Source organism: Ambystoma mexicanum, chromosome 12 (genome assembly GCF_040938575.1).
Source record: "Ambystoma mexicanum isolate Mex_15411 chromosome 12, UKY_AmexF1_1, whole genome shotgun sequence".
Lineage (NCBI taxonomy): Eukaryota > Metazoa > Chordata > Amphibia > Caudata > Ambystomatidae > Ambystoma > Ambystoma mexicanum.
Genome location: NC_090936.1, coordinates 218,003,125 through 218,029,955, shown reverse-complemented (window position 1 = coordinate 218,029,955; position 26,831 = coordinate 218,003,125).

Genomic DNA, 26,831 nt, shown 5'->3' with positions numbered 1-26,831 from the left:
CCCTGATTGTTCTCCCCCAACCTCCCACCCCCACCCTCAGTGGTGGATTTCGGCCTCCTACCCCCACACTCAGGTTTTCAGTCCCAGCCCCCTTCCTCACCCCACCCCCTAAACCAAAACACATACTCACAACACACACACGCACCCATGAACCCCATCTCTCAGCCCCAGCCCCCACCCCAAACCCCCCACTGCCCCAAACCAAAACATATGCATACTCATAACACATACACCAACACACAAGCACCCACACACTTACCCGTTCTCCTGGTCCTGCTAGTCCGGGTCCTGCAGAGGCTGCCAGCACCTGCGCAAACTTGTCTGCGGCAGGGGCATGACAGTTCGCTTTAGAGAGACCGCTCTGTGCTCTTCCTAAAGCGACCTTTCAGTGAAGAGATCTTTAGAAAAAGATATTTTCACCAGGAACGTTAAAATAGCACCTTTTAGAGGCGATCAGTTCAGTCAGTAAAACTGCAGGGTGATGCATGGGAAACACCCGTGAAGAAACAATGCACACCAGACAGAGATTCCCAAATATATTCTCCCTTGGAGGAAGCTTGGGGGCTCCACGCCTGAACCAGATTGCCGCTGACATTGGGGCTTGTGATTCTGGAAGCCCTGCTCACCTCTACTTTATAAGGCAGGTTTAGAAAAATGAAGAGATGAGCGTTCATGACATGCAGACTGCCATACAATCGCCCAGACCCAACTCCCTGCCTTGGAATCCAAGGTGATGGACCGATGCCGAGAAGGTTTGCTCTGTGCAGTGGAAGAGGGTGGGGCTAGAGACCTGTAGATGGGAGATGGAACCTGGCCTACCTAATTACGAACCCTGAATCCTAAGCATCCTCACCTGAAACCCAGAACACTGTGACCCAGAGGTGGGATTAAAAGAGTCTGACTAGGAAAAAGAGGCAAGTAACAGTGAGGTAGTTTTGAGGGAGCCTAGACAAGGAGAGGTGTGTAAGAGAGATCTTTGGAGGTGAGTGGTGGAGAGGAGATTAACTAACTGGGACAGAGGAGGAGTCTTGGTGGGGAGCAGGGTGAATGTCCTTGGAGCGCGAAGGAGGAGGGCATGATCATCAGAGGGAGGATTAGGTGAGGAGGGCCCCAGAGGTTGAGAAAATATATACCCAGGAGGAAGGGAAGTAAGATACCCCAGATTCCGGGGAAAAAGATACCCCAATAGTGGATGAGAACGATATATCAGAGGTTGATAAGAGAGGAAACCCAGAGCTCAGGTTGGAGAGACACCCCAAAGTCTGGGAAGGGCCAGAGTTTTGGGTGATGCAGACACAAGACACTGGGGGAGACAGAGTCTGGAGATTGGGCTGAGCTAGACCACAGAGGTCAAAGAGGAGTGAACATGGTTGGAGAAGGAGATAGAAGACAGGGAAACCTAGATAGCCAGAAACAGTGAAGGGAGGTCCCACAGACATGGCAAACGCCTGATGGACTAGTAGGACAGCACATTATGAAACAATGAGAAAACAACAGCAGTCCAGAGTAGGGAAAATAGAATAACTGAAATAGGACAGGAGGGATTCCCAAGTACCAGACCAAGACAGAAGCATGGGAGGTCAGTGAGAGCGGAATTGTGTGGAGTACTCAGTGAACCCCAGAATTAGAGGTCCCCCCTCTGCCCTCGTCCTCCTACTCATTGTCGCCCATCTCTGGGGCACATCAGGGCATGACCCCTGGACCATCATTATCCAGAGCCAGTGAAGACGACAACAATAACTGAAGCATTTCTGGATGAACCACATCAGACTGCCAGTGACTGTTATCCCCAATGGTCATGTGGACAGGAAGAACCCAGACTTTGACAGGGTGACTCTTAAAGTTACTTATTGTCTGGCCTCTTATAACTTGAAGGGAAGCCACCCTTTTATTTGTTTAGCCTGTTTGTAATCCAAGGACGATATATCCTGTAATGTGTGTGAGTGGAACCTCTTGAAGGTAACCATTTGGGTCTAGGCGTTGCATTGATCTTCACTCAGCTCTATGACAGGGTGCATCTATTTGCTTCAGCTGCTGTGATACTTCTGTTCTGTGATAAAGCAGTAGTGCCTACTCTGTACAACAGATCTTCATAAGTATGCAAATGAGACATGCCTTATTTGGGGAACATACATTATAGGTGATGGTCAGATAAATTCAGGCAGTGCAGTTAGTTTAGTAATATGGCACACATTATGAAGCAGAAGCATTGGCAATTCTTTTAAATGGCAAAATGTCAATAATAAGCATTGGGAAAGCCAATAGTTCTAGCTTACAAAGTCTTTTTTGCCCGGTGGAGATTTACAAACAAATGCGTACATTCTACATTTGCAAAGCCAGAGCATAGGTCTACTTGTTCAGAACTGTGCCTTTCCACATCTAAAAAGAGTTGTGCCGCAGGATCAGGTAAGGCAATTTGTTTGCATCTGATGCTCAATCACTGCACACTGAAAGCAGCAGAAGTGGTGCCAGTTCAGCATTTGCAAGGCTTTGTAGTGTGCAAGAGGACACAGGTTCAGAGCAGCTAAGCTACCAACCTGGCACTGGGAAGAGATGTGTGCACCAGTCTTGACAGTTAGACAGAGAAATATTTGTATGGAAGGAGTCTGCCTTACCTGTCTTCCAGTTCAACATATTTGACTCAGGGATCAGGTTGTAGTCGAAGACCACTTTGTCCAGTGTTGGTGAATATATTACCACACATACATAAATCACCAAAGGCAATGTGCTATGTAGAAAACACCAATATAAAATGTTCCTTAGTATTGTAGACCTATCCAATGAATGTTGTTTCACTACCTCATGTGAAAAGGTCACATTAGGTGAAGCTGATGGGCAGAAGTGTAGGACTCTGGGGGCTAAGGGAAGCCACCTGCTGTGCGATGCTACTTCTGGATATAGTATGTGCAGGATCCCCAGAGTCCAGCAACCATCCCCAAATGAAAACAAATGCAGGGTACTGGCAGCCAGTTTAGCCTCATTCAGCAAGACCTGTTGCCAGTGAGCAATCAAGTGTATGTTGGTGACGCCACGCCTTGCCTCAGCCCCAGATGATGCATGGCAGCAAGGAGCAGATTCAGACAGCCAGGCAATCGTGGACTGCAGCACTGATCAGAGGGAACGCATGCAGTGTGTTATATGGCGTCATTGGCATGAGTCATACAGCAAGGATGGCCTGGTGTGGAAAGCCTAATAGAGGCTCTAGCCCAACACCTGGCAAGGGCCTGAAACAACAACAGAGAGAGGATTTTTGATAGCCTGCTTCTGGCTATTAACCATATCCTGGCATAAGCCTGTGATTTTTCAAGTATAAAGAGTCCTGCTAGAGTGATGTAGGGACTCTATAGCTAGTGTGATGGAGAGTGAGAAGGAGAGAGAGAAAAAGAGGGAGGGACATACAGGCAGAGAGCCTGTTGTGGCATCAACACATCCATTTGCATATCAGTCTAGTTCGGAATATTACCAAAATGTCACCCCAAAAAGGCTGACCCGCACTATATGGAAGCAGGGGTCCAGGGGAATCCCCCACTCCCCTTTGTCGGTGTAGTGGGGGCCGGGGATTGTGTGGGTGTCCCCCACTTCTATTTGATGGAAGCAGGGGACATTAAAGAAAAGTTAAAAAAGGACCCTGCAACGCCAGGTCAGACCCACGTTAGTGGGTGAGAACTGACGCTGCAGGGTCGGACGAAAGATGGTGGCACACGTCCCGTTGTGCCGCCGAAAAGGTGAGTGGGTAGTGAGGATGCGGTTGAAGGGGATGCGGGGCACAGTGATAGATGTGATCACCGCACCAGGCCATAATGGAGTTGGCAATTTAATTGTTGACATTATGGGCGGCGCAGTGATCACATATATTTGTCTGTTTCCACCCACCTGGGCAGTCCAGCACCAAAATGCTAGGCAAGCCTCCTCTGAACAAGAGTACTAACAGCATTCCCAGACACGTGTTTCAGTCTAGCCAATCCTCATCAGGGAGGTGGAGCTGTGCCTCTCTAAACACTGTGAAAAGGGGTCCATGTCTGGATTACCCTGGGTAATTTAGGGTGAAACCCCAAGTCCCTAAACATATATGCAAAAGATCTGGGAGCCCTTCTACCGAGAATGAACATGGGCCAAATCACCTGTTCTCTGGGTAGGTTCCCACTCGGGAGGGTCTACAACCACATTTTAGCTCACTGTACCTTTCACAGGGGAGAACTTTCCATTTGCATTTCAGTCTGTTTCCACACACCTGGGCAGTCCAGCAACAAAATGCTATGCCATTCTTCTCGGGATAAGAGTACCACCAGTAACTCAGACATATATTTCGGACTTGTTGGGCCTCATCAGTGAGTTGAAGCTGTGTCTCTCTAAGCACAGTGAGCAAGAGGTCTACATCTGAATTATCGTGGGAAACTTATGGTGAGACCCCAAGACACCCAAGATTTATGCAAAGGTCAGGATGCCCCTCTAATGGGCATGATATGCAAGTGGATATTTCACCTCTGTAAACGGTACAGTGAGCTCAAATGTGGTTGCAGACCCTTCTGATAGGAAACCTACCAAGGGAATAGGTTGTTTGGCCATCTTCGTTCTCAGTAGGGGGTCTCCCACACCTTTGTTAGTTCACTTTTCACATATGTTAGTTATACCCACATCCTAACACTATTATCATATGCTGCCCCCCATCCCTTATAAATTCACCCAACCACGTATTGTGATACAATAATGGTGTTGAACATTACCCTGAGCTTTGAGTGTTCTGTCATACCCACTGTGACTAAATGACTACTGTTCTGGAGGAGCAAATGGATGAGTAGTGGTTTCTAAACTCTGACTCAGCCTCACACTAGTACTAAACCAGCAGTGATCCCAGTCATGAAGGTAACACAGGCCCAGTACGAATAATGCACCTTCTTTGCCTCTTTAAATTAGAATTGACTGAGGGAAGGGAAGTCTATACTCTTCAGCAGGGGTGTGTTGTCATGACCGCAGCCTCCAAGGAGTCAGGTTTAGACCAACTGCCTCGGAAGCTGGGTCACAACTTCATTTCCAGGCACCCATCGGCTCCCATAGGGGCCTTATGTACCTTGTCCTGGCGCCAGTGGTGCCAGGCTCATAAGGGGACCCAGTCCCGGCACAGGACGTGCCGGGCTCATGATGTAAGGAATGGTGCTCGGGTGGACCTACCTGCTGCAGACCATGCTGCTCACTCACCTGCAGGATGAAATCCTCATCCATCCATGGCTGGAACTACTTTACCTTCTGGGTGTGGCTAGCACCACTCCCTGGGACTGGATACTGGAACTATTCTGGAAGCTGGGACTTCTTACCTGGGCGAGGCTGCTGTGGAAGGAGACACCTAAGCACTCCAGTAAGCTATTTAAACCACGCCCGATCAGAGCAACGTGCTTCGCGTTATTCTGCAATAGCAGCAGGACGCTCACCGTGTCAGCTCCAGAGAATCTTCAACTTCTGCATCTGGGGAAGAGAAATCCGCAATCTTACCTTCCGAAATACCATCTTCGTCTTCAGCAGCATCTGAAAAGGGAAAAGAACACCAGGTTAGCACGAGATAAAAATCAGCGCAGCACTTACCCAGTCCATCGGTGCATCTCAAGCCACGGGCTGCAGCTTTCCATTTTTCCGGCACCCTGTGGAAGCAAAGACATTGGTTAGTAAACCTCCGTGAAACTTTCCTTACCTGCGCTGCATTCTTCTCGCCTCCGCCGACGCTGCTACTCGCATCTGCAAAACAAAAGGACATCATTAAGAAATACAAAACTCCATCTATACGCACGTGTTTTGGGCAGCGCTCATCTTTCTCACTCCTCGGTGCATTCCTCGACATCGATTTTTCTACCCAGCTGCTTCTGCGACCTGAAAAAGGAAAAGAGACATTAAGAAGTGCTATTAACTTCGAATTGACATTTTCTACTTACTTGCCTGCAATACCTTTGCCATTCCATCGCTCTCCAGACCTCCATATTCAAGCAACCGTCGTTCGTGCTGCAAACAACGGCCTAGCTCCAAATCTTCATCCTCTGCAACCAAGAGGCTGGACAATTAACCAGTGAAGTAACTGGCTTCGGCGCACCTGCACAGACGCAGGATGGAGAGCTCCGCTTTCACCTACATAAGGTGAGCGCATTTAGCCTACGAACTACTTGGGAGTACCAGGAAGGGGAGGCAGCTTACCCAGTCAGGCTTATATATCCATATTAACCCCTTGATCTCATAATTGCAGACACCTCACCCTTCAGATCAAGATCTCAGTGAGGAAAGGGCCTTTCCAGGGTGGCATTCGAGGCCTGCGCGTGACCCTAGAAGACTCCGAGAACCCCCAGCCCAGACCTGCGCCTCTGAGGGATTCAGGTGAGCGTTACAGAACGCGAAGCCTACCGCAATTTTCCCACCCAGACGCAATGTAAACCTCGGACACAGATCAACTGGCTCAATTGCTAGGGGAACTAAGGGCAGAAGTACACGCATCTCGCCAAGAAACAAACGCTTTACGAAGGGAGTTGATCATTGCCAAGGAACGGATGGACGATCTGGCCAGACAGTTGCTACAGGCTCAAGCGGGACAGACGCCACTGCCTCCCTATGGAGGGGGCGGCACTCCTACAACCTCAAGTAATCCGGTGCAAATTAATCTTCCAAGGAATGTGCCTTTGGCCCCGCCCGAACGTTTTTCCGGTGATCCAAAGCGATATGCAGTATTCATCAATCAATGCCGCTTGCACTTTCTGTGTAGAACCGCCGCATTCCCAACGGACCAAGCCAAGGTAGCGTTTGTACTTTCCTATCTTAGCGGTAGTGCTGCAGATTGGTCCATTCCTCTCGTGACACAGAATGACCCACTCCTCTATAACTTTCAAGACTTTCAGACCAGTATGGAAAAGTTGTTCGCAAGACATTCACAGGGGCAGGCCTTGGACAATGAACTCCTGTCACTCAGACAAGGTAATCAGGATCTCCTGGCTTACATAGCGTCCTTTAATAGACTGGTGGTTGAGACCAGGTGGCCTGAAGATAAGAGAATCACGCTCTTCTACAGAGGTCTACGTGGGGAACTTAAAGACGTTTTAGCACAGGTGGTTAATCCGCCGCAAGACTGTTCAGATTATATCGACCTAGTAGTCCAATTAGATCATCGGCTACAGAACAGGAAGACCGATCGATCCAGATTTGAAACCCGGGTACTTTCGAGACCTCAGAGCTCCGCTAAAGGGAATGACTCCGTGGAACCAATGCAAATAGGAGTAGTAAAAGGACCATTAACTCAGAAAGAACGGGAAAGAAGAAGGCAATTACAGCTGTGCCTATACTGTGGGAATTCTGGACATTTCCTTCGTGATTGCTCAGTGAAACCGGTCAAGAAGACCGTAGGTGTTTCTGATAAAAATGCTGAGAAACTGGAATCGGGAAACGACCTCGCCCGACAAGCGTAGAGGTCCGCTTGCCGAGCGTTAAAACCAGTTCCTTGACCTTCGCATTTGGTAATGCCTATGGTCCTCATAAGTCCCAATAGACCAGATCGCATGCATGCTATCAAAGTATACATTGATAGCGGAGCAATCGGTAATTATGTGGACCAAGACTTGGCTATCAGGATGGATCTTCCCCTACGTCCCAAGATGGTAAAGGACGTAATCACTACAGTGGATGGTACTGAAATAGCTTCCGGACCAGTTTCTCATACCACCATGGAGGTAACGTTGTTATGTCAAGACGGACATCGGGAGAAGATCGTGTTTGATGTAATCAAGGCCCCGCAGTTTCAGGTGATTCTGGGAATGCCTTGGTTGGAAAAGCACAATCCTCAGATAGACTGGCGAGCCAAGGTAATTCGGTTTCCAGAATGCGCTTCAACCTGTTATCCTCAGCCCGAAATCAAGCTAGCAGCCATCACTTCCGAGGACCCCCGATTACCTCTGGAATACCAAGAGTTCAGCGACGTCTTTCAGAAAGATCAAGCCAACACCCTGCCTCCGCATCGGTCATACGACTGCCAGATAGACCTAATACCTGGGTCCACCCCTCCGTGCAGTAGAATATATGCCCTCACTGAACCAGAAAACCTCCATCTCAGGCAATACTTGGACCAGTACTTGGCTAACGGATTCATCCGCCCCTCGAAATCCCCGGCTTCCTCAGCTTTGTTCTTCGTCCCGAAAAAGGAAGGTGACCTAAGAACTTGTATCGATTATCCTGCCCTGAACCAGATTACAGTCAAAAACCGATACCCGTTGCCCTTGATTCCTGAATTATTGGACCAGGTAAAAGGCGCCTGCATATACACAAAGTTAGACCTCAGAGGAGCTTACCATTTGGTACGCATTAAGGAGGGCGACGAATGGAAGACGGCCTTTCGCACTAAATATGGATTATTTGAGTATCAAGTAATGCCCTTCGGACTATGTAACGCACCGGCCGCTTTCCAGTTTTTCATGAATGATGTCCTCAGAGAACTTATTGATGTGTGCGTAGTCGTTTATATTGACGACATCCTGGTATACTCAGCCTCAGAAACTGATCATCGTAGACACGTCACAGCGGTTTTACAGAGACTTCGCCAACACTGCTTGTTTGCTAAACTGGAGAAGTGCACCTTTCACGCAAAGGAAGTGGAATTTTTAGGGTTCATCTTGTCACCCAACGGAGTTCACATGGACTCAAGAAAAGTGGATGCTATCACCAAATGGCCTTCCCCAACTTCCGTGAAAGGTGTACAGAGCATGCTGGGCTTCGCTAATTTTTACCGAAGGTTCATTCCTGAATTCTCTCGGGTAGTCCAACCTATCAAGGCTCTTCTGAAAAAGAATAAAAAATTCGAGTGGACTTCAGAAGCCGAACAAGCCTTCCAAGAATTAAAAGCCAAATTTATCTCTGCTCCAGTCTTAAGGCATCCCCGTCCAGAACTTCCCTACATCGTCGAGGCAGACGCTTCCAGTCTTGCAATTGGGGCGGTGCTGTCACAAAGAGACCCCGAAACGCACCAGTTACACCCTGTAGCCTTTTGGTCTCGCAAATTTTCGGCTCCTGAGATCAACTACACAATTACGGACAAAGAACTCTTGGCAATTAAGTCCGCCTTTAAGGCCTGGCGGCATTATCTTTTGGGAGCCCGGCACACAGTAACTGTAATCACGGATCACCGTAACCTCCAGTACCTGAAGTCAGCTAAAGCTCAATCTTCGAGGCAACTACGCTGGGCTTTATTCTTTGCAGAATTCGATTTTGTAATCACATATCGACCAGGCGTTAGGAACGGAAAAGCAGACGCCCTTTCCCGGATAGGGGTAGACGAACGTACAGCTAATCCGGAGCCGGTGCCAATAATTCCTGAACAAAAGATACTAGGAGCAATCAACACACTATCCCTCGAAGAGATTAAAGCAAGGGTCAATCAACTCATAACTCCCGAAGATTCATCGAATTGGCAATTGAAAGGAAAGGATTTTACAATAGATCAGAACCTATTGTATTTCCAAGGAAAACTATTCTTACCCTGCGTTGACTTACAAAAACAGGTCATCACCTGCTACCATGATTCTCTAATGGAAGGACATCCTGGAGTTGCCAAAACCTCAGAGAAAATTAAAAGGCATTTTTGGTGGCCATCTTGGAGGAAAGATGTTAAAGAGTTTGTGGCTTCTTGTGGTATCTGCGCACAAAACAAGAGTCAGAAGGAAAAACCAGCAGGATTACTACGTCCAATAGACATTCCACCAGGCCCTTGGCACACGCTCTCGATGGATTTTATCACGGATTTACCCCCTTGCTCCGGATACAACACAATTCTAGTGATCGTGGACCTTTTTTCAAAAATGGCTCATTTTATCCCACTGAAGGGTTTACCTACAGCTTCCATTCTAGCCCGAGAATTTCTTGTAAACATTGTCCGGTTGCACGGTTTCCCTTCAGTACTAATCTCTGACTGAGGGAGCCAATTTATTTCCCATTTTTGGCGGAGTTGTTGTCGTTTAGCACAAATTGATGTACGACTTTCCACCAGCCATCACCCTCAAACCGACGGGCAGACTGAGAGAACTAACCAAACTTTAGAACAATATCTGCGCTGCATGTTGCATCAATCTGAGGGTACTTGGAAGGATGTCCTTTGGATTGCTGAATACGCTTACAATAATTCAATCCATTCTGGGACGGGAAAAACCCCTTTTTTCCTGCTGTATGGAAGTCATCCTCGAACCTCAAATCTGGACCCACCTCAAGCTCTCGGAACACCTGCTGTTGACCATCTGCATTCGACGATAACTCAAGCATTTAAAGAAGCCACAGCTCATCTTCAACGAGCTAAAGAATCATACAAAAAAGGAGCAGACCAACATCGAAAAGAGGCTCCTCAATATCAAAAAGGAGATCAAGTCTGGCTGTCCACTAAACATTTATCTTTAAAAGGGCCACGCACCTTCAACCCAAGATATTTAGGACCCTACTCGATCACGGCCGTGATTAACCCAGTGGCTGTCAAACTAGAATTACCTACTCGAATGAAGATACATCCTGTCTTCCATGTTTCTCTCCTGAAACCTGTGCAACCCGGAACCCGTTTGACTAAACCTCCTGAGCCAATCCAAGTTGACGGAGAATCCGAATTTGAAATTCGAGACATCTTGGACTCTAAAATTTCCAAATCAAAACTATACTACCTGATTGATTGGAAGGGATATGGACCCCAGGAGAGATCTTGGGAACCCTCAGAATATGTACATGCACCTCGTCTAGTCCGAAAATTTCATCGGGCTTTTCCCAACAAGCCAAAACCTCCGGAAAAGACAAGCTTGGGAGGGGCCTTGAGGGGGGTGCTGTCATGACCGCAGCCTCCAAGGAGTCAGGTTTAGCCCAACTGCCTCGGAAGCTGGGTCACAACTTCATTTCCAGGCACCCATCGGCTCCCATAGGGGCCTTATGTACCTTGTCCTGGCGCCAGTGGTGCCAGGCTCATAAGGGGACCCAGTCCCGGCACAGGACGTGCAGGGCTCATGATGTAAGGAATGGTGCTTGGGTGGACCTACCTGCTGCAGACCATGCTGCTCACTCACCTGCAGGATGAAATCCTCATTCATCCATGGCTGGAACTACTTTACCTTCTGGGTGTGGCTAGCAGCACTCCCTGGGACTGGATACTGGAACTATTCTGGAAGCTGGGACTTCTTACCTGGGCGAGGCTGCTGTGGAAGGAGACACCTAAGCACTCCAGTAAGCTATTTAAACCACGCCCGATCAGAGCAACGTGCTTCGCGTTATTCTGCAATAGCAGCAGGATGCTCACCGTGTCAGCTCCAGAGAATCTTCAACTTCTGCATCTGGGGAAGAGAAATCCGCAATCTTACCTTCCGAAATACCATCTTCCTCTTCAGCAGCATCTGAAAAGGGAAAAGAACACCAGGTTAGCACGAGATAAAAATCAGCGCAGCACTTACCCAGTCCATCGGTGCATCTCAAGCCACGGGCTGCAGCTTTCCATTTTTCCGGCACCCTGTGGAAGCAAAGACATTGGTCAGTAAACCTCCGTGAAACTTTCCTTACCTGCGCTGCATTCTTCTCGCCTCCGCCGACGCTGCTACTCGCATCTGCAAAACAAAAGGACATCATTAAGAAATACAAAACTCCATCTATACGCACGTGTTTTGGGCAGCGCTCATCTTTCTCACTCCTCGGTGCATTCCTCGACATCCATTTTTCTACCCAGCTGCTTCTGCGACCTGAAAAAGGAAAAGAGACATTAAGAAGTGCTTTTAACTTCGAATTGACATTTTCTATTTACTTGCCTGCAATACCTTCGCCATTCCATCGCTCTCCGGACCTCCATATTTAAGCAACCGCCGTTCGTGCTGCTAACAACGGCCTAGCTCCAAATCTTCATCCTCTGCAACCAAGAGGCTGGACAATTAACCAGTGAAGTAACTGGCTTCGGCGCCCCTGCACAGACGCAGGATGGAGAGCTCCGCTTTCACCTACATAAGGTGAGCGCATTTAGCCTACGAACTACTTGGGAGTACCAGGAAGGGGAGGCAGCTTACCCAGTCAGGCTTATATATCCATATTAACCCCTTGATCTCATAATTGCAGACACCTCACCCTTCAGATCAAGATCTCAGTGAGGAAAGGGCCTTTCCAGGGTGGCATTCGAGGCCTGCGCGTGACCCTAGAAGACTCCGAGAACCCCCAGCCAGACCTGCGCCTCCGAGGGATTCAGGTGAGCATTACATGTGTGCAGCAAAGGAAGCATCTAAAATAACCAACATAAGATAAACATCCAATCAGTGCACATACCAGGACACGATTTTAGTCAAACCGAAAGGATAATAATTTAAATGCTAACAACCCACCCTGTAAGGAAATACCCAGAATATTCAGACTTTTAGTTGAAAAGGGCAATCTGTGTATGAAGTCAGGGGTATGCAGGCAATCGTATTTCCAGCAATGTTCAAGTGTAAATATATGTCTTTTAAAAGGTAAGAAGTCGGTCTTAATTATCAGTAGGCCCCATCGAATAAAGCTAGTGGGTGAAAAATACTATAAATACCTTAATATTTATTTCTGGGGCGCCACAGCTTAAGGTGGGGCTTATTAGTGCTATGCACTTCTTACATTCTTACTTGCAACATCCGAGCTGGAGAAGCCTGAGAAACTTAGAAAGAAAAACCGCAGCGTTTTCAAACACAATAACTTATTTATGTTTGGGGTCACTTCAAAAGCGACCGCAAACATAATTACAACGTTTTTAAAGCTGTGGTTTTATTTCTAAGTTTTCCAGGCTCCTGCAGCTTTTCTGCCTGTCGTCTCCGGTCCCCGTCCTCCAGCGTAGAGCACCAATTAAGGAAAAGCCACCCAGTGGTAGATTTTGTTTACTACATCTGGCTGCCTTTTCCTTCATTAGTGCCGCAAAAGCCAAAGCGAGCACAGCGGCGGGCATCCATTTCACAAAATGGATGCCCCTATGTGCTTTCTTTGATCTTGATTTGCTCAAAATTTTACATAGGGACTTGGAGAAAAAAAAATTGCCAATCGATTTTTTTTTAATATTGCCTATCTATTTTTGAAATAAAATATTTTGGGCAAACCATTCCTTTAAGCTGGTGCAACCGAATTAAGCAACACAGTAAAATTCAACACAGTTCAATGGCACTTGGCTCATAGAAGCCTGAGAAAGTCTGATGATGTTCAGGTCTGGCTAGATCGCCAGCACTCAATGAGGTTTGAAATTTCAGCTAGAGCCAAAGGTAGCATTGTTTGCTCACTTGGGAGTTTTGAGTGGGGTCCTGTTCAGGGTCTCTGGGGAAAGGTGAGTGTTGCTTCTGCCCTTCTCAGCCAGGAAGGTTTCCAGGAACACGTAGGTTGTGCCACTTCAGCAGGTAGCGTCCTGGGTACTAGTGTTTAGGCAGCAGGCATGCCTTTTCCAACAATCGATACCTTCAAATGTTCCATTAAAGTGCTTTTGCAGAAGGTATGACTCTCTCCCTGAAAGCTTTAGCTTCACCCCAAAGGCTGAGGTCTTTGGGCAGACTGCACCCCAATAAGGTGCCAGTGAAATCCTTCTGCTTCCTGTGCCCAAAGATGAATCAAATAAGAGGGATAGGGCTACTCATTGTACCACAGTTTTTGTAACAAGAGTGTTGTTGCCTTCTGATGTCAGCTACAAGAGTGCCTTGTCTGCAGGAAATGCAGAGGCGGCACAGGTACGTGTGAGTGGCTTTGGAATTTCCAAGATGGTGGAATGCCTCTACTGGTTGAAACTGCTTTCCTTGGCTACTTTATACTTCCGCAAACCTGCTGATCCTACATCAAAGAGACCCAAGTCATTACTGCCCTGTTGTGATTTACCCATTGTGCTGGCAGAGTTTCCTTTGAAGCACTGGACCCCTCCTTATCTCCTGGGTGTGTATCCTGTTCTCTTGGTAAGGTGACAGGACTTTCCAACATAGAACAATGGTAGAGTCTAGGACAGGACCCAACAGTTTGTTGTGGGTGAAACTTAGTCCCATACAGCAATACGTTAATACTTTGACAGTCCTATGCGTTACTAGAAACCAGTTTGGCAATAGTATGCCATGAGATCGTTTTTTGGCAATTCTAACTCTATCTCCTGTGACTATGCCAGGGTGTTTGTCCCTTCTGCCCTTTGGGACTAGGGAGGTGAGCATGCTATGCAAAAAACTCCCTAGGGGACAGGGCAAGTGAGATTCCACTGGGGGTGACACCCCGTAGGGAACAAGTAATCCACACTTGACAATTCTATAGCATCTCCCTTAACATCAGTGTCCCAATGCTTTATGGCACATATGGGGATTAATCACAACACAAATGTGCATGGTCCTTTAAATGTTCCTGCTTTGGTTGATGACCCTCCCATGCTGACCGAAACTCAGAATCAATGGCATTGTGTTTCTTGTTGTGGAGAGAGATGTATTATCCTGGATCCTCTGAATGGCAGGTCTCCTGTCCCAGCTGACTCACCTGATGGCCGCAGTCTGTTTCCTTACAAATGAAGTTTCTACAATATTTATCTGATACTTTTGCATTTTGTCAAAGAGACATGATTTTGAAGCACCATAGTGCTTCCTTTGGTGCCCCTTGCAGCATTTCGGCCCATTAGAATCATGTGTAGCCCATATGTGCCCTGATGCGTTGGCCTCCTTGTGGCCTCTCTAAGATGGCTGCCTCCCCCATCGATTACAACAAGCACCTTGGGGTGCACTGTGTACCGCCTCCTCGCCGCCCAATTGGCTGAGGCTGCATTCTTCTGGGCCTATTGTGGGGGCCGGCTGGTGGTAGCTGGAACCCCTCTCAAGGACTGCTCCTAAGGGGCCTGGGACTCCCTGGATGTCGCTGTCCAGGACTGGGAGGGCTGTGAGGGCACCCCGTCAGTATGTCTTCGCACCATGGACTACCATCTCCCAACCTCTTGTATTGTGGCAGGCTCCCTCTTCTCCCTGCAACCATTCTCGTTGGAACTACATACCTCCCTTTTTGCATCAGGACCTGATCTGCATCCATATTACCCTCACTGACTTTTGTACTTTTACTGAATGCCAGAACTCTGCCATTTGCACATCATTGGCTCTTCTCTCTACGCTGAACTCTCGTAAGTCTAGCTAAACACTCTCACATCTGGACCAACGCCCAATCTGTCACTGCAATGTGCATGTATTTTTCTACATCCTGGTGTGACTTCTCTTTATCTGTTTCCTATGTTCAATGGATTCGCCTACATGCCTCTTCCTGGAACACCATCCTGTGCATTTTGTATCCTGCTGCCCTGAATACTGCTGCCTTGTCCATATGTGCCTATATTACATGTGCATTGTGTATCCTGCTGCCCTGAATACTGCTGCCTTGTCCATATGTGCCTATATTACATGTGCATTGTGTATCCTGCTGCCCTGAATACTGCTGCCTTGTCCGTATGTGCCTATATTACATGTGCATTTTATATCCTGCTGCCCTGAATACTGCTGCCTTGTCCGTATGTGCCTATATCACATGTGCATTTTGTATCCTGCTGCCCTGAATACTGCTGCCTTGTCCGTATGTGCCTATATTATATGTGCATTGTGTATCCTGCTGCCCTGAATACTGCTGCCTTGTCCATATGTGCCTATATTACATGTGCATTTTATATCCTGCTGCCCTGAATACTGCTGCCTTGTCCATATGTGCCTATATTACATGTGCATTTTATATCCTGCTGCCCTGAATACTGCTGCCTTGTCCATATGTGCCTATATTACATGTGCATTTTATATCCTGCTGCCCTGAATACTGCTGCCTTGTCCTTATGTGCCTATATTACATGTGCATTTTAGTGCTTTGAAAAAAAGCTCGAACATAGGTGTGCCTCTAAAAACATTGCATTCTAGTGCTTTGCTGTAAAAATCGAACACAGGTGTGGCTCTATAAACTATGTACTCCAGTGCTTTCCAGAACAATTTAACACAGGTGTGGTTCTAAAAACTTTGTATTTTACTGCTTTGCTGTAAAATCGGACACAGATGAGCTTGTAAAAACTATGCATTCAAGAGCTTTGCTGAAAAATTGATCATAGGTGTGCTTCTAACACCTTGCATTTCTAGTGCTTTTTGTCGAAAAGTAGATGCGCCTAAATCCTTTCCCTTTTCGTTGCTGTTGAAAAGTTGTACATTGTTGTGCCTGTAGACCTGGGTATTGCTTTCCACTGCATTCTAGCGTCCACCCAGTCTGGGTACCTCATAGCCAGCTACCCTGTGCATAGCCATTTTAAAGCACCCCCACAGCTGTGCCTGCTGGCTGCTAGGCCACCTTGTGAGCTTTTTCATGCACTGCAGTCTTCCTCCTCGCTCCCAAACCACTTGCATGGCGCTCTCTTTCTCCCTTATCTATTCTAACTGCTTCTCTATCACATATCTTATCTCTCTCACAAAGTCATAAAGAAAAAAGCTTAAAAGAACTCTAATGGCCTCTAAACCTGCCCTACCTATTGCAGACACCTATGTCAATGCTACATCTAGACAAACTATTAGTGATATCCTGAAACAAAACACAGATCATCTGCCCTGGCTACAAGCGTGCAAGTGGCATGGGAAGATCCTTCCCAGTAAAAAGTGCTAGCTTTTGGAATGACCTACCTACTGACATGAGAGGTGAACCTGAGTAATGGACGTTCAAGAAATCCTTGAAAACCTTCAGGTTCAAGTAATTTCTCTTTGCCCCTCAGTTCCTTCCCACTGTCCTGTCTTTCATGTTCATCTGCTTTGTTTGTGTGCTAGTGCCCTGATGCCCTCTATTCTGTCCAGTCTCCTGACCTATGGACTCCCTATATGGTCTCCACTCTCCGCCCCTTTTCCTATTCACCTATTAATGGCGGCACTAGATGGGAAGTACTCTTGGCATACTTCTCATACTCTAGGTGCACCATTAATGACTATCACAATGGCACTATCATGGCCCAACGTTCTCAACCTTCTCTACTCCTTCTTGACCAGAGCCTGCCCTCTCTTATGAACTTCCCCCCTCCTCTTGCTAATCCTCCTTCCTCCTCACTATTCTCTCCACTACAACTGATGGGAGTACCACACCCCTATTCCCCCCTCAGAAAACCTTTAAAGGTGGCAATCAGTTTCACTTAGCTACTTTGAATGCTTGCACTGCTGTCCAACACTCCTCTGATATCTGTCTCGTTCTTGAAGACTCTGACCTAGACATCCAAGCCCTTACCAAGACATTGTTCAATGACAGCTCTGTCACTGATCTTGACACGCTCATTCCTGAGGGCTACAAACTCCTCTCCAAGCTCAGGCCCAACCAGCCCGGAGGTGGAATGGCACTGATTTTCCCTGAGTGGGTCCCTGCTTCTATCATACCTACTCAATTCTATACCTCTTTTGAATGCCTCGTCTGTAGGCTTGGGGTCTCTCTCACCCTCGCTACCATCTACAGGCCCCCTGGTCCCACCCCTCTCTTCCTCTCTGAATGGGTTGACCTCCTCTCCTCCCTCTTGACCTCTACTTCCAAACTCCTCCTCCTCAGTGACTTCAGTATCCATCTCGACTCACCTGGATCAGCCACTTGATGGTTCTGTGACCTCTGTGACTCTCTCTCTCTCTGTCTCTCTCTCTTACTATTCTTCCTTCCGTGCTGACCCACTCAGCCAGACACACTCTGGATACCTTAATCTCTGGCAACATCCCTATCTGTAACCTGGTCACCACCCCCCTTTCTTGGTCCGACAACTCTCTCCTTCCCACTTGGGGCCCCTCAGTCCTGTGACCAAGCCGCCTCCCGCACTGCCATGCTCCTTCGCAGTCATTTCACCGATGAAGCGAGTGTCAGTCACTGCTTTTGCCTCCACTTTCATCTCCCCTCCTTCCCCTGCCTCTGACTCCCTCTCACACTCTATTTTCGCTAAGCTTTACCTCTCCATCTCTATCACCCTTTATATCATTGCCCCTGTCATGAGGATCTGCCTGAAGCCTGCCTCCAAGTGCAACGGATGGTATGACTCTGATGTATCTTTTCTGAAACATTTGCAGAGTTGCTGAACAGAAGTGACAGACATCGGGATTCATTCTTCCACAAACTGGCCTGTCACCTGTTCCAAAAGCAATATTGTTTATCTATCCACTCCATGAAGAGGGCCCACATCCAAGCCTGCATCTCTGGATCCACATACAACACAGATACATTTTTCAAAATCTGCAAGGAACTTGCCAATCCAAATGCAGTCTCCACTTCTCTCCTTCCTTTCCCAGCTCTCTGCACTGCTTTGGCCTCCCATATTGCATCTAAAACTCAGGACATCCTCTCATCACTCACCACCACCCCCATCTCCACCCCTGCTCCCCTGCCTCCCTTAGCTCCCCTCGATCCACACTCAGCACTCTCCTCCCTCCTGCCCATAGCAACTGATGAGGATTCTAAAGTTGTCAGTTCTATGAAGCTCTCATTCATACAGGTGCTCCCCTGTTCTTCTAGAACCATCAAGTACAACAGCTGCTCTCTCACCCCAGCCCTTGCCGACTTCATTAACCACTCCTTCACCTCTGGCTCTTTGCCTCTATCCCTCAAGCACTCGCTTGTGCAATCTCTCCTAATAAGCCGTCTACTGACCCCACCTGTTCAGCTAACTACTGCCTTATTTCCACCACCCCCTTCCTGGGAAAACTCTTGGAGACGTTGGACCTCCCTCAATTGATCCTTCATACTGAACTTGTTGTTAACATTCATGACCATCAATCTGGATTCTGGGCTTCCAGATGCATGAAAACTGCTCTTCTGACCACCCGTGAAATATGCTCACAAATCTTGATTCTAACTCTTCTGCTGGTCTCATTCTCCTCAATCTCTCCTCTGCCTTTGACATGGTCAACCATTCTATATTCATAAAATGGCTCCATGATACCCTCGACATCGCGGACCGGGCACTGGAATGGCTGACCTCTTTCCTCATTAACTGCCCCTCCCAATTGTAATTGGGCCCGTTCCAATCCACAAACACACTCTCTACCTGCGAAGTCCCCCAGGATTCTATTGTGTCATCTTGGCTCTTCAATATCTATCTTGTCCCTCTTGCTCACCTGATCTCCTCCTTCTCTCCTCATTTCCAGTGTTATGACACACAGCTTTCCTTCAGAATTCTGTCTACTACCTCCTCTTCCTCCTCTCTCATCCCAGATTGTCTGATCACATTTCGAGGCATGGTGTGCGGCTAACAATCTCTGTTTTAACGCCAGTCAGATGGAGAGTCTGCTCATTGGGTCACCAGCACTCTGTGACCCTCCTACCCTCTGGTCCTCCTTGGGCCCTCTACCCTCACCATACTGGGAAGCCAAAAACGTTGGGGTCATCTTCGACTCAGTACTCTCCTTCCACCCCTCACATCTTGGACCTTGCCAAGAAGGCCCACCTCCAACTTCACCCCCTTAGAGGCATTCTCCCTTTTCTCACCTTTACCCAGAAGCTCAATGTCCCCTCATCTCTGGTCCTCTCTAGGCTGGACTACTGCAGCAGCCTCTTCCTCATTCTCCCCCTTTCCTCCTTATGCCCCTTTGAGCTAACCTAGAATAGGGCTGCAAGACTTATGCTTGGCCTCAACGACAAGGACCATATTTCTCTAGCCCTAAAATTTCTCCACTGGTTCCCAGTGGCCGCGAGGATCAAAATCAAGACCTTATGCATCATCCAAAAGGTTTTCTGGTGCATGGGAGCACGCTATCTCCAACTTTTTCTCCCGAAATATTGCCCTACTAGAGGCCTCCACTCCTCTAACTCCAAATCTCTGCTTGTCAGACGCTTTGACAAGAAGAGAATGAAGGGCAGGTCTCTCTCTTCAGCTGGTGCCTCCGTTTGGAACAGCCTCCCAGCCCCTCTCAGGCTTGAGCCGAAACTCTTTAAGTTCCGGAAACCTCTCAAAACTCTGATTTTCTCTACCTCTTTCCCTCCCCTGCTAATCACCCTACTGCCGCTGAGACCGTTGGCCTGGTCCTTCATGAATCTAACAATCTAACAGGTTACCAGACCCTCCACGCAGTCGTCACTAGCATCCTCTGCCCCCTCAGTACTTCCTTTGCAGGCCCCCTGCCTGGCACTTGTGGATCCTCTGCCTAAGCACTTAGCCAGTGGTCTCCTCCCCTGGCTCCCCTTCACACTTCCCTCCCGGGCTCCCATCAGCACTTGTCCATACCTTGCCCATCCTCTACACTTCACCTCACTGCATTTGCAAGTCCGAATGCCACAAGGCGTATTAGGACCGCAATGGCATATTTACTGGTTTGCAACTAATATGTACTCTCCTTGTTCCCTCCACACTTTGCCTTATGTTGCCTGGAAATACCATTCTGTTGTATAGGCGCCTAACAAATGCTCAATAAATAAATAAATAAAAATAAAAGGACTGAGATCTTTACTTGGGCGGGAGGAGCTGCTTAGGAAGTGAACCAGCTATGAAACAGAAGCCAGCCAATCAACATCATGCTCAGCGTAAGCCTGTGTTGCAGTGCATAGCCAGGAAATCCTGGAAGCAGGAACACATTGCATACATGGTGGATGGAGAGCCCACAGAACACTGAGTTGAGCTGGGCTGAGAGACCAAACTGGCACCTTCACAGCATACCGAGGAAATATACCAAAATGTTGCCACGTTTGTGGCCACATTACTAATACTGCACCTGAGCGCAGTACAAAAATCCCAACCCCCACTACACTGACTAAGGTGAGCGTGGATTGCAGGATTGTGTAATGGGTGTTGCAGGGGTGTCCCCCGCTTACCATTACAGTAAGCGGCGGTAGGAATTTTTTTAAAAAAGGACCCTGCAGCGTCTGCACTGCCCCACGTAAGTGGGAGGAACTGATGCCGCAGGAGTACGAGGCATACGGAGGCGCACACAGAGGTTTGTAACAGTAAAGGTAAAGCCCAGGAGAGCATGACTCAAGAGAGAGACATTTGGGGAGGGAGTCATGCACCAAGTAGCAGAGGCCAAGAAAGGGGAGAAAGAACACTTCTGTAGGCTAAGTATTTTTGTTTTCTTTGTTCGTAGTAGGGTAGCACAGGTATGGAGGGAGGGTGAGACTGATTTATGTAAGACGTCCTGACAAGCACCCATTTGTTTTTTCTAGATTAGGGAACCTCCATCTTAGAAGTAGGACTAGGTGAGGCATTTTCCTTTACTTTAATAAAAAGCAAGCGTCTTTAAAAATGTGTCCATCCCCTGCGTCTGACCTACCACACTTCACAAAGGCCACTGTAGCTTGGGGATGCACAGTTAACAATTGAACCCAGTTTATTTACCTTCAAAAGGATTCTCGTTTTTATTCCAAAAAAGGCCAGTGCGAAATTTAGAGTTACTTTGGTTCTAGACATGCCAGCAAGAAATACTTTAAAAGCCACCTTCCAAATATAGTGAAGAATGTTCCTTCCAATGTGTATGCTGCTATTTACTTGTAGCAGGATAGCCAATCGAAAACGTGTTTACACTTTTGAGTGAACAGATCAGCTGAGGCACTTTCTAAAGGTTCAGCCACACTATTGGTAACAGGTGCTAGCATGCCAATTGCGACACTGAGCTGCAAGTATACATGGGGTGTCTTCTATATGGATACTGGTAAGTCCGATCATACACCCAATGACCGGCAGGAGCTTACAGATACAAACCCACAGACACGTTTTTAAAATACCAAGCACTGTCTTAAAACGAGACATGTAGCATCTCTGACTTTCATGGCAGAATCCATTGATAGAGGTACTCAAATTTAAAAAGCAGTTGGAGATTTCAACTAGCAGATCAGAATCCGCCACACCCAAATCATCACAATAACCAGACACCAATCAGAAAGTCTGGAAGAATGCATAAAGGATGATAAATGAAAAACATTCTTAAGGGTGTTTGGGCTAATTGTGTTTTCATTTATTTGGGAGGGAAAGTGCACAGTAGCCTGTTATGCTTGACGCGCTGTACTCTTTTAGTGTGGCAAAGTACTGCTTTTAGAGAAATTGTGGCAGTTTGTTAAACTCCTTCTTATACCTCCTCAGAGGTACCCTATTTCTACAGGTGTGGCCTGCAGCACTGGGCTTAACTTCAGAATCGCACAACTTTCATGCAGGTCAAAGTAAGTGTTGTTTCTAGGGTAAGCTCCATTGGGATGAATTGTCTCTTCTTGGGGCAAGTATATATTCTCTATGGAGATACACTTGTCCAGGCTATGAAGGTCTTTCCTCTGTGCTCAAAGACTTGTAGTGCTATGTATGGAAGAGTGTGATATTTTGACATGAGAGAGAGACATGGAAGAGTGTGATATTTTGTCAGGTTTTTAGCTATGCCTCTCCATGATAACTCAATCTTCAGTTGTCTGTTTCAGGATCCCTAAGTTTCCAGATGCAAAAGTAAATGTAAGTATAAGGCAAACTATAACTGCCATTTATCTGAGGTTAGGATTCATGTTGTACGCTTTGTGTTTTCAGTGTATTGCAACACACAGTAACTTTGTGTTCAAAACTCTGCGGAAACTTAAAGTGAGTAGTACTGGCTTGACAAGATAATCCTGTGCTTTCCTACAGACACTTTGGGCCTCATTACACGGAAGGTGGTGAGCCATGGCACTATTAGCGCCATGGCTCATGCCGGTAAAATACCGGCACCGCCTTGGCGGAAAGGGGATTTACCGCCCCATTCCAAGGTTGGAGGGGCGGTAAATCCCCCTTCCGCCATTGCCCTTCCCCATTCCCATTTCTGCCCCATAGGGCTCTATGGGAATGGGGAAGGCGCTAATTACGGCACCGCAATTTTGCGGTGCCGTAATTAGCTCCGAGGTCCCTTAGCGGGTTTGATTTTAACGCCTGCAAAAAGCAGGCGTTAAATCCCCCAACCCGCAAAGGGACCTCGTAGTAAGGCGGTAGGGATTTACCGGTACCGGTATTTTACCGGTACCGGTAAATCCCTAACGCCATCCGTGTAATGAGGCCCTTTGGCTTTTTATAAAACCTGGATTTCCATCAATGACACCCAAGCCTGTTGTACACTGTGCATCTGTACCCTGAGTACTCCAGAAGCCTCCCCCCCCTTCGCCCCTCCCCTCCCACTCGCCCACGGAAGACTCTAGGAAAGCTGCAGACTGTTCCTGTGAGACCTTGCAGAAAAAGTGATAGGTTCTGAATTCCATCTGCTTATGCATGAACGGTTCTTCAAACCAAGTCCTCCATTAGATTTCGACCTCCTTGGGATCTGACCATTTAGCCCTCTGTCCTCCAAATTTAGATGACTTAAGCCTTGTACGCTGATATTGTTTACTATGCCCCATTTATGCAAAGTTTTTAAACACATTAAAAATTAGCAATATTTTTTAGAAACACCCACACTGCATGGCCTTTGTTGCAATATTCTTTTCCAACTATTTCTGGTTTGTTTTTGGCAAACTGCTTTTTTATTCATATTTTTAAATCCACTGTGCACGTTGTATTTTGAAAAAGATTCTGCTCTCAGCATTTTAGAAAATACAAGGTCAAATTTAAGGTACAACGTCCTTTCACTGTGGGATTTTTTTTGCAGGGTTTTTTACCGTGAAATTTTTACAGAAAAAACTCATCACATTTTTTTGGGGTGGATAGAAAAATAGGTGTCGGTGTACAGGAATATATACAAAATTAAAGGGAATGGGGCATTGAGGGTGAACCCCCCAAAAGTAAAAAAATAAAAATTTGAGATTTTTCATAAAAAAAATCAGCGGTAAAAAAAACACAAAAAAAACATCCCGTGATGAAATGACATGAACCGTCAGTATGAATGTTTTATGTATTTATGTTGTCTCAGGTACTGTCTGCCAACCTAGGCTACTCTGCCACCTTTCTTCAGAGCCTTAGACATGTAAACAGGTTTTAATCCATATAGAAAATATGTATTGTTTGAGAATCATTAGTTCTCCCGCAGAGCTAATGCCCTTTACAGTTTGCGTGCCTGAAAAGGCTGCCTTCACAAATAAGCGTGCATGGGTGCACACAGGGGCCGGCGCAGCCGCCACGCTGGTCTTTGATTGCTCCAGTACCTACTGTGGGGTATTCAGGAGTCACCCATGGAGGCATTCACAGACTTCACTGCTGCTGTGGTTTCTCCACATTGCTGTTGCATTTGTCCCCGAAAAATAGTAAAAAGCAGCCTCGTACTGACCTATAGGGCAAAACGGCACTGCCCGAACCAAAAACGCAAAATGCTACTATGGGCCTGTTTTTTTGGGGTCAAAGTGGGCAATTTTTTGTGCCCACGTGGGCCAGTGTGATAAATTACTTCACCATGCGTCTAGTAGTTTTGACCAGTGTTACTGAATAAATATTCTTTCAAATGCACAATGTGCATCACATTTGATCAAAAACCTCTCTCATGGGTACTACTTTTTAATTGGGGCCCGAGATGCTTTTATGCCCCAGTCCGACCATGGTAAAAAGGGCTCAGACTCCAGTGACTTGGAAGGAGGCAAAGTTCCTGAAAGCACAGCAGAACGGTGAAGTTACAGAATGGCGGCACACTGCGGTGAGTGGCAGCAAAACACCATGAAGAAGAAATCAAAAAGGCGATGCTGGAGTTGCCAGTCGAGAAGAGCAGCATGACATGGACCACTATGTGTTATGTAGTGAGCTAGTCCTGTTTGTCTTACTGGCCATGAATGTATGCTAACAGAATGTTGAATTATGGATGATGTCAGCTCAGGGGAATGTTGAGTGAGCGTTCCATGTTTGTCAGTTGGGGACCTGAGGTGGATGTATGAGGATGGCCAGTGGGTGGCTGTGTCTTCCCTGTAACTGGATGTTACTTACTTCCCATGAGACATGTAAATACCCCAAGAGTAACAGGAATTCTGTATATATATATATATATATATATCCACCATATGTACAATAAAGTCACCTGGAAGCAATCATTGCTCTGCAGCTGTATGCCCCTTTCTTTTTTTCTCTTTTGTAGCCTTGGTGCAAGAACATCCAGAGGTTGTTAATAAGGAAGGAAAGAAAGTAGCTACTCTGAATTTTTAAATACAGACATTGGGCCTCATTACGAGTCCGGCGGTAACCGAGGCGGTAAAACCGCCTGGTTACCGCCGGACTCGTATTACCATTCCGCCTCCGTGATTCCCGGAATTAAGGGGGCATTACAACCCCGGTTTTCCGGGAATCACGGAGACGGAATGGTGTTAATCCCCATTCCCATTGAGTCTTATGGGACTCAATGGGAATGGGGATCATGGAAACGCCGGCAGCATCTTGTGATGCTGTCGGTGTTTCCTCGGCTGCCTGCAGGCGGGCGGTGTTAAACTCGCCAGATCAAACCTGGCGGGAACATCACCTCCCGCCTGCAGGAGTCGGGATCAGGCGGTCCGGAAACAACGGTGGCGGCGGGTTTACCGCCACCGTTATTTCCGGACTGCCTGATTTGTAATGAGGCCCATTGAGTCGCTTATGTCTCAGAGTAACCTAATGTATCATTGCAATTTGTAAAGGTGGACAGCAAATAAGAGTGCAGAGAGTGCTGTGGTACCAAGGGGGATCAATGCCTCTCTAAAAGATTCTGACATCTACCACAAAGCCCTCTTCTCCACAGCACGGACCAAAATCCGGATTTCAAAGAAAGATTACTGACAATAAAATGTCAATCGGCTGAGTTAGAGTGGGTATAGTCACTGGAAGGGGATAAGAATTTGAAGATAAACCCCAGACTTTCATGTGCCATAGCAAAGGCAAGTTCCCCCCAAGTGTGGAGCTCGAACAGAGTGAAAGAGAGTCTCGATTGAGATCCGCTAGAGCCGCCTAGGTTCTAGACCTATTTGCATCCCTTTTAAATAAGAGGGAATAGGATTGCCTAAAACACACATATGAGTAACGGCCTACTAGAGAGAATACATTCCTCGAACTGTACGGAGGCTCATACTCGTCCTGAAAAGCCAGATCAAAGCTCCCTCATAATGAAGGCAAGTTAAAAGGAAGTTAGAACCATCAGGAAAAGTTGACACAAACTCTGCACTAAGAGGCTAAAAAGGGTTGGCGCATTTGCCCTATACGATGAATGGAATAGAATGGCTACCAATAAATTAAACTCACGAAGATGAAGAGGAAAAGGGTGTAAAATAATTCTCTGGGCCAATGTTCCTCTCCCTTTTCTCCTCCAGGTTGCAATACCATTATTCTCAACCGGTCTTCTCCCACGTCATTTTGGGGTCACCAGTGTAAGCACCTTTTACCACTGCGGGTCTCCCTTGCTACCCCTGTGGTTTCCCTTGCTACTTTTTTTGTTCAGGGCTAACAAGTGGGCTGTGGCGAGCGGCATGCGGCTCTTTGTTTCTGGAGTGGCTGCCTTTCTTGTTAAGGCCTCCTAAAAAAAGGGGGGGTTCCACAAGTGTAACACTTTGAGCGGTGACCCTAAATAAGAAAGAATAGGAATAACAAATAATATGTCTTTCTCGAATTCTATACAATAAGGCGCTGTCTGTTCCCCTGTCCATTACATGGCTGGGTCTGGGGACCACTCTTACAACCTTTGCTCTTATGGAGGCTGAGGAGACCTCTACACTATCTGGACATACTGGCATATGGAGCCTCTACGTTATTCCAAGGTCAGCTCCCTCTACAAACTCCTTCCATCCTCTTCCCCCCCACCTGGACGTTCCCGTATTTAAATGTGCTCATTTCCTGCCTTTGTTTTTTCCAATACTCCCTGAAACTTTAATCTAGATGTGCTAACTTGCTGCCTCTACTTCCTGCTTCTGTTTCTCCTCCTCCCCTCGCCTCCCCTTACCAGCTTACCCTTGCCCCTCGTTCCTTGCACATGCATGTGTGATGTAGCTCCCCGTAACATGAGAGGTTTTACCAG